Consider the following 8,315-nt stretch of genomic DNA (forward strand, 5'->3'; position numbering starts at 1 on the left):
TTTGTTTTATGATTTTGAACATTTATTAAAGTATTAGTACTCAGTGTAACAATAGTTTTATGAAAAATATATTAATGTTGAAATATGAATACCTTAATATTTATTAAATAATAAGTAATTAAGTAAGTAGAAATAATAAGTAAAGTAACTACGGATTTATTGCTTCTTAATCAATGACATGGGTGTGCCTGGTGTTTTTTTTTCTCCAAGGTTCGTTATATTGGGTTCAAAATTGGTCAATTTTAATCTTAAATCCCCTCGAAACTCCACATTTAATTTATTACTTTTCTTAGTTAAGATTGAATTTACGTGACTGAAACCGGCTTCAACCATATAGGAACTTAGAAATGCTATCATAAATGGATGAGCTATTTCGTAAAGTCTTACATATTTTCGCATTATATTTATATTTGTCCAAAATTTGCTTATTGTTACATTTTTAAAAAGCGTCTTTGCTTCAAATCCCCATAATAATTCAGCAAGCTCATCTTGCAGGTTGATGTCCACGTTTTCAATTTGAGCAGAAAATGGCACAATAATCCAGTCAGGGATGTCAATGTTTTCCAAATCACCAAAACGCAGTTTAAAATCGTCGCTCAATTTTTGAAGATTACCTGTATATATATCCAAGTCTTCTTCTTTTACTTCTAATTGTCACATATCAGAAAAATACTGATAATCCTTCGACCAATCGACCCTTCCGGTTCGGATCGACCCCCATTCGACCCCCCGGCTCAGATCGACCCCCGCTTATGTTAAATAGACCCCTGGGGGTCTATTTAGACCACTTTGGCGACCTCTGGTCTAGAAGAACCGTAAGAAATCGTCATACTCTTAATGACGACAATAATGCTTAATTAATGTTGGTAATATGTTAATTGATATAAAAAAAAACTTACGTACTAAAAAGCAAAAATAATCAAGAAAAAATACTTATTCATTTTGGAAAGCATATCGGCATATTTAAGGCATTTCATATCGGCATATTTAAGATTATAAACTCAGACTATTAATATTGAGTCATAGTATGGGTGAAAATCCAATCATTACATCAGAGGTTATTAAGAATTTCTTTTTTTCTTACTTATTTATTTTTTTATTTTTTTTATTTTTCTCCATGAAAAATGTTTTTTGTTAAGATACTACTTTAATGTTTGGAAACCTGTCAGAACGTACTACTTCAACGTTTGGAGATTTGTCATACAGATATATTACATCTGAAAAAATTAGCTGTGGTTACAAACATTTTAACATTTCGAATTATGTCACTTTAACTAACCACGACAAATATGTAATTCAAACATCGGCAGTGTGTGACGTGACTTCAACTTTATGAGTATATTTTTCAAATTCTTGTCGAAAAAGAAATCTTAAACTTACATTTCATGGGTTGCAAGTTAATGTTCTAAAAGGAAGAAATACAAATGTTATCAATAACAGCCATATTACTTTGCTGCCCTTAATATGAATGATTTTTTGATTTCAATTTTGACAAGAATTTAAAAAATGTAGATCAAGGGTGGTCACATTGCTTATTTTATACTTCCCGTATGAAACAGGAGTCATGGTTTTATAAAAGCACAATGTAAGCTATAGACTCATAATCTTGAGATAAAAAAAAGACTGATTATTGTCGCTTTCAATTATTTTTCCCTACTAAAGAAGATTTTCGCAAAAACCTTTACTTGTAACTGTTGTAAATTGTTTTATAAAAATCATTTCATGAATTGGAAATTTATTTGAACATATGCTATTTTTATTAATTTGAAATGCATTGTTAAAGATTAGTATCTTTTTTTAAATATTTTAAATGAGTACTCGAAAATTTGCATTAAAATCTTTTGCAGACGTTAATTCTTTTTAAACAATTTCAAACATATTTCAAGAAAAAATTAAAAGAAAAAAAACTTGCAAGAATTTTATACCTTTTTGGGCTTTGAACTAATTTTTACCACTGAGCTTAATTTTAAAAAATTATTACCGATCTTCCTGGTGTTCTGATAAAACCAGAAACGCTGTAAATTTCACGATATTCTCGTAGTTTTGATCAGATTTTTTTTCTCAGTGTAATATAAAGATTTTTTAGCTAGATAAAATTTGCACGACCGGTGTAAGTTTTCGATAGACTTTTAGTAGTTTCTCGATAAAGTTTGATATTCTGATCGACTAAGAGCTTTCATTTTAGGTTTAAAACTCTCTAAGATTGAGGTTTTGCTGTAATTGAGTGGCTTAATACAAGTTCAAATTTTCTAAAATATTTTTCAATCCTTTTTTGACAGTAGACAATAATATTTTTTGATTTGAGTAAGATAATGTAACACCAGTTCGCTAATAAATACTGTGGGATACAATACATAAATCTCTTGTCTTTTATACTTGATTTTAAATTTTTTTTTTGGAGTTGCTTTGTTCTTGCACAAAGCCTGTCAATTTTAAATAGGATTTCTTATTGCAGTTGATGGATCTTATTAATGCACTGTAAGTTAACATCAGGTCATGCACATTTTCTGCAATACTTTTGGTTGTAGCAGTTTCTCTATGGGTTTCCAAATGTTTTAAACACTGAATTAAGGTTCCCAGAGCTGCGATAAATATTAAATTTTGCTCTGATTTCGTCATCTGATAAAAGTGTAATGACGAATAGAAGAAATCAGACGAAATTATAAGGAGTAAGAAAAACTCACGGGTCTTTCACATTCGTATGGATAAGTAGATACTATGGATAAATAGTAGTAGAACTCCAATGTTTTGCCAAATTATTACTATAAATATGTCCATCTAATCAATGTTCTACTTTTTTCCGAAGAAATATCTGCAACCTGAAGAGCTGCTTTCCTCAAATATAGGCTATAGTTTTTTGAAGTTTCGGCAACAGTTAAACACCTTTCTGATACTATTTTCTTTAACCCTGAGCTGCCAAGCCCCCAGGTTCCAACTCCCCAGGTCTTATTTATTGTTAGACATGCATACGTACGCTGTAAAAAATTCCGGATCAAATTATAGTACAACATAAAGTACCGACACTTTGGGATCATAATTTGTAAAATCCATTTTTACCGCAAAATATTATTGTATATCGTAGTTTTTACAGTGATATTTATTATACAGAGTGATTCGGTGATTTTACGGTAAATATTACTGTAAAAATTACGTCATATCAGATTTTTTGTTCCGTAACATGTTCCCGTAAAAATGGATTTTACGGTTCCCTGAGTGGGGGTACTTTTTACGGTAAAATACTCCGGAATTTTATACAATACAAGCTTGTGTAGTTACTGAAAAGTACGGCATATAATCTCTTATCAAGTTGAAAAACAAAGAACACAAGTTACAGAAGAACATCGCAAAGATATATCTTTGCGTATACGGTAAATTTAGACGTATACGTCCAAATTTACCGTTAAATTCAAACCCGATACTTCCCAAATACACAGTGTTGGGCAGAACGGCAAGAATGCTTGGTGCAGTGGGAGGATTCTGAATTTAGATCTTTTATCTTATAACATATCTTCACATTTTTATAGAATTAATTCAAATATTTGAAGCATAATTTTTAATACCATTTTAAAAAATGAGGGAAAATCTGAAGCTAAATGCCTATGAAATTAGCAGATCCAGCTGACAACATTTGCCAAATACTTTAGTTAGATAATTTTAGATCATAATTTAAATATTTATTCAATTCATTATTATTATTATTTTTGATTTAACCAAAACATAACCTTAGTAAAATGCCGTTTTTTCACAGAAATCTTTAAAAAAATGAAATAATTAAATAACCCATCTTTATGTTTAAAAAAAATCTAGAACTTTTTGTAGGAATGGCATCAAATTGTGTGATGTATGAACATAAATTTTGCTTTTCTTAATAGCTCTCGCTTCACGTTTTTATTGCTGTTCTTATCGAAAGTCTTAGAATATTTATCATTGTTTAACGTCTCTTAAACATGCAAAACTTCCCCGAATGCTATCAATTAGAGCTTTTTTTCATGATTGTTCCAAATTTAAAAAGCGCTATGAATGCAAAAAATTTTTTTTTTCCAAAACTATGGCGGATAATTTTCAGTTACAATCATAGTTATTTTTATAAAACATTTTCAAATTCTCTTATTGAGTTTGTTATCGATTAAAAACAAATGTTTATTTCGCGGTTTCGAAGGCAACTTTGCGTTTCCTATTTCAAATCTGTTTTTTCTTCCTTCTCATCCAGTCAGTCTTGAAAATGGACACCTATTTTTGATTATTTTTTAATGTTTCTTATTCATTTATAAGTTTATTAATTTTACTTACAAAATAAGTAGGTTATAGGAAAAAATGACAGCAATTAGAACTTTTTTTCATGATTGTTCCAAATTTAAAAAGCGCAATGAATGCAAACATTTTTTTTAAAATTTGTGCTGGATAATTTTCTGACAGTTATTTAATAAAAAAAAATTTAAAATTCTGTTATTGATTTTTAAAAAAATGCTTATTTCGCGGTTTCGAAGGCAACTTTGGGTTTCCTATTTCAAATCTGTTTTTTCTTCCGTATCATCCAGTGAGTCTTGAAAATGGACGCCTATTTTTGAGCACTCAAAACACGTCAACTGTTTCCATATTAATAATTTTTGAAACTAATAAAACTTCTACACTAACGAGTTTTTCTTTTCTCTTCAGTTTCGTAGGATCATTTAAGTCAAGTTTTTTTTTAATACTTTTGAAATGATCTTTTTTTCATTTATCATTCAATTTTTTATGTTTGTTGTTTTATGTAAGACACTCCATGCAAAATGAATGAGTTGACACTGATAGAAGTTAAAAGTAGATTTTTGCAACAGTTAAAAGCACATTTGCAAATTTTTTTCTAAACAATTATCTCCATTTCAATATCAAAAAAATATCAAACATTATTTTGATTACTTGGTTACGTTTATTAGTCATCAGTTTATTGGCCCTACTTGCAAAATATGTTAGTTATCTGATATAATGACACCAATTGAAGTAAAAAGTCCATTTTTATTGTGTCTAAAAGTACACTAGCATATTATTTACTAATAATGAGTTCCGATACAACATGCAATACGTTTCTTATTCATTTATTAGTTTAATAGTCTCACTTGCAAAATGAAAAAGTTACATGATAAAATGACACCGATTGATATAATTTATTAACAATGATATCCAATACAACATCAAGAAGAAAGCAAATATTCTTTTGGTTGCTTTTTAACGTTTTTTATTCATTTATCAATTTATTAGTCTCACTTGCAAAATGAGTAAGTTGTATGATATAATGACACCGATTGAAGTGAAAAGTAAACTTTTATTGAAAGTTAAAGCACCCCAAGCAGTCATAATAATATTTTGTTTCGAGCTCAAAAATTTCGATAATAAATCTCCCTTTTTATAAGTCTTTTTTGAAGTAATCAGGAGGAATGCTACCTTTTCAGCCGTCTGTCTTACTATACGGTCTTGTTCCTCAACTCCTGCCGCATAGTAAATTGTACCAAAAAATAAAATTGCTTGAAGCAACGGTACAGATAAATTTTCAATCTTATAAACTCTATCCTCGTACAATTTGTAACCGAGGAATTCAGCAAAGAACTTGAATAGAAATACAAAATTTGTTCCAATCAAACAAAAAACGTGCAAAGAGAAGGTTTTCTCCATTTTATCAACCAATTTATAAACAGCAGAATATTTATTAATAAATATTTCCACATTTACTTTTCCGTTGAGAGCTTTACCGCAGTCTTTAACTGCTTTGTTTAATGCACCACACCACCCAATATAGACTATACTCAATAAGGATGGCATCACTGTGTTTATTAATCTAGATAAAACAAAATAAAAAATCGAGATGATTGCTTTAATCCGTTTATCTAATATAACATCAATGTGATAAGATACAAACCCAAACAAATGACTACTAGTTTCTTCATCGCTAAGCAAAAGATTGATAATAAATATAAATATAATACCATATATAAGTAATAGCGCAATGGTCATACAATTTTTAATTAAATTATATATCTTTTCAATGGATTTATTTGATCTCTCTAAAGCTTTAAACGCTTGTAAAAAATGGGAAATTTCTTTTCGTTTTATTTTTAATGTGATCCAATCGGCAAAAACAAACACTCTCCATAACAGATACCCCAAATATAATTTTTTGCAATGAAAATCTTTACAATAGTGCAGCATAGTATGGATTATCAAATAAATGTTGTAAATCTGTGTAAAAGGAATTAAAAAGACCGATATTCTATAGAGCAAACTTTGCCATTTTGTTCTTACGCTTTTCTCGTTGGTCTTAATTCCTATTATGTATAGAAATGTTGGAAAACCGTCATGTTTCATAAGCAAGTTTGTAATGGATGTAAATAAGAAAAGAAGTTTCATTTTTAATCTCCTTAGTTTAAATGTTTTTGTTAATACAGTGAGCTAATGCCCAAAATTCTTATAAAGCAATTTTTTAATAAGTACAAATAGGCATAAAAATTTCGTTTACAGTTTTCTAGTTCTACCGCTTACGTTTATACGGAAAATTGATGAAGTTATAAATGTATTAATTGAAGTTTGTTAATTGACGAAAGTTATAAATTGAAGTTTGTTATAAATGTAAACGCGCACCGCACAGAAATTTCATTTTCATTCTTCTTATTTCAAATATTTATGGTAATGCTGAGAACTCATTCTCTTGATACTCCTATATTTCTATTCGCCTCTATATATTCATATTACAGAAGCAAGTTTGTAATGCATATAAATACGTAAGGAAATTTCATTTCTTCTTATTCCAAGTATTAATGTATATGATGTTGATGAGAACAGATGATTGTAATACTGCTATATTGCATTTTTTTTCTTCACAATCATACTATGCAAGAAAGTTTGCAATATATTAATTTAAAGAAAGTTTGCAACTAAGGAAATGTTTTAATTCATCGTTGTTGAAATGCTTTATTTAATTCTGAGAACAGATTCTCTCGATACTTTAACATTGCTATTCGCCTCTGCATAGCCATATAACAGAAGCAAGTTTGAAATGCATATAAACACGTACAGAAATTTAATTAATTTCTTCGAATTTCAAGTATTTCAGTAAATGCTGAGAACAGATGCTTGTGATACTGCTAAATTACTATTTTGTTTCTTCTATTTTTTGTACATAGTCGTGTTACCTAAGTAAGTTTGTAATGAATGATTCTCATGATATTCCTATATTGCTATTTTTTTCTACACATTCATATTAAGTAAGCAAGCTAGTAATGAATATTAAAACGTGCGAAATTGTATTTCCCTTCTTCATAGTTCAAATATCAATATTACTATTGAGATTTTATGCTCTAGACATTTTTTTTATCTTGTTTGTTCTCATTGGTTTAAGCTTTTTTTATATAAAAAAATTCTAGTTAATAGTCCCGCTACATCAAATAATTAGACCATTACATTCAAATAATTTTGCTAACATTGAGGATTAGAAAGTCCATTTCCATTTCGATTTTGCATCTTTAAGTCGACCTAACTTTTTGTTGTTGTGAAAGAAAATGTTGAGAAATACGTTGCATAATAGAGTTAAAGTAAATTCTGAACTATCTTTGAAATATTAGGGTAAAGACTATTCTTACAGAAAATTTATTTTCACGCTTCTCAGGTTAATATAAATTACTGACGTGCAATGAAAAACAGGTAAACTATCATTTGCACAGAAAAGTCTAGAATTCATTCAATAAGATATAATTTAATGTTCCAATTTCGTCCCTCATTAGTTTAAATATATCTGTAAATATTGATAACTAATAATCCATAAAAAACATTGCTGTTTTCTTTTTACATATTTCACGTTAATTTCCGTTTCTATAATGAAATAAGTAGTCTTGTTAGGTAAAAAAATATTATAACACACAAAGTTAAGAATGTAAGTTTTAACTTTTTAATTTAAGAGTTTTCGCACGTAGAAATATAAAAATTACTTTTAAAGAAAATGATAGTAAATACTGTATGGGGCATGACAAACAGTTTATTGGTAGACAGACGCATTTCTTTTTTTTTTTTTTCGAAAAGTAATTTGACGCAAAAACTATAAAGAAAAAAACTGTAAATATTGATTTTAGGTAAAATTATATAGTGAGCCTTAAATTATATACAACTAGAGTGCTCCGCCCCCTGCTCACTACCGCTCGCAAACCCCCTATAATTGCTACGCAATTACATTTTCTTTCGCTTCACAAACAAACTTAAAGTCGTTTAAAAAATTAGCTGGCAATTTTTCTGCACAAACATCACATAGAGAGAATAGGATAGAATTGTAAAATGTCAGAGGAACTTATTAT

Source organism: Parasteatoda tepidariorum, chromosome 8, assembly GCF_982258835.1.
Source record: "Parasteatoda tepidariorum strain Cologne lab strain chromosome 8, Ptep-v5.0, whole genome shotgun sequence".
Classification (NCBI taxonomy): Eukaryota; Metazoa; Arthropoda; class Arachnida; order Araneae; family Theridiidae; genus Parasteatoda; species Parasteatoda tepidariorum.